Here is a 1,525-nt window from a genome sequence, read left to right as displayed (position 1 = left end):
CTTCTGTGAAGCCTTCCTGGAGTACCCACCCCGGAGCCACCCCCTCTGCTTGCCCGGTGTTTTGTATGTAACTCCATGACCACATTTACCAGGTCACAATCCAGTTAGTCTGCGGCTCTTACCTCCACCCGCCCTCACCTGTACGTCCCGCGTGGCCCGCACAGTACCTGGCACACAGTAGGTACTCCGCATGTGACTGTCGGAGACCGACTCCTCCCAGGATTAACTCACACTCAGGTGATCCAGGAGCACCATCCAAAGCCACTTCCTGCAGGGCTGAGCTTGTCATGGCAGAAAGCCACCAGCTAACCTGGGCAAAAAAAAATTCCTCTGTGGGACTCGGCCGGCCGCCCGGCCACTATGCCGCAGACCAGCGCTACCTCCGACTCACACCTTATTTCCCAGTGTTTCAGGCAGCTTGGCTTGGAGCACAATGGGCACCGGGCAAGCATCAGCCGCCCCACAAGGACCGACTGAGCGCTCACTGTGTACGAGGCCCCAAGCAGCAGGGTCCTGCAGTGGGAAAAACTCACTCGTCATCAAAGATGCGGTCGTTTGTTTTTAATTAACTGAAAAAACTATCTGATTTACATTGTTCTCATCATACCATCCTGATTTTCCCATAGTGGGTCCATCTTACTTGTGCAGCTAGATTTTTATTGAAAAGAGAATGTTAAGACGGTCTGGGAGTAGCAAAGTTCTAGGCGCCTCGTCACATAGCAAATCGGATCCTATTATTGATAGATTAACAATACGATCCTGCTGGCTATGCATCTAATTAGCCGTTAGTCAGGACCCTGCTGGCTATGCACCTAATTAGCCGTTAGTCAGGACTGGGAAGCAAGAAGGAGGGGCTGCGGGGGGCCTGGGAGGGGAGAGGGAGCGGGGCCGCAGAGGCCTCTGAGGGTGCCGGCTGAGAGGGCCGTGACGTCATCAACAGCACAGACCCCATGTGGCCTGGCTTCTTCCCAAGTCGCTCTCCTCTCCCTGACTCAGTTTACCAACCTTCCGACTTGAACCCCGAGGCCTGCGCCCCGCGCCGTGTCCGCCCCTTGCATTATCCTGCCCTGCACGGGAATAAATGGCTCTGCCTTCCCGTTTAGGAAAAGTAGGTATGTGCGATTTTTTCGAAGGGAACTTTATTGGGGAAACCAAGAGCAAAGCAAGACCAAAGCGAGTCCTCAGGACGTGGCGGATGTCGAAAGCTGGACCACGCACAGTCCTTCCACGAAGCGTGTGAAGGGCAGACACGTGCAGCCCAGGACTCTGCCTCCTTATTCTCTGCAGGGACGCCCTACCTGTCCCCAGGTGCTGGCCCCACACCTGTCCTGACAAGGTCCAGGTCGGTCCAGGTAGGAAAACATCCGTGCCCTTTCTTACCTGGGGCTCTGAACTGAAGGCCGTTCTACCCGCCCGCTCCCAGTCAGCATCCCCAGAGGTGCCTGAGGCTCCCTCGGCAGCTGGCGCCCGGCGGCTGGGGAGCTGGCTGGGTTTCTCGTCCCCATATCCTTCGGGACACGCCCCG

This window comes from Pteropus vampyrus, unplaced genomic scaffold (assembly GCF_000151845.1).
Source record: "Pteropus vampyrus isolate Shadow unplaced genomic scaffold, Pvam_2.0 Scaffold319, whole genome shotgun sequence".
NCBI classification, from domain to species: Eukaryota; Metazoa; Chordata; class Mammalia; order Chiroptera; family Pteropodidae; genus Pteropus; species Pteropus vampyrus.
This window is presented reverse-complemented; position numbering follows the sequence as displayed.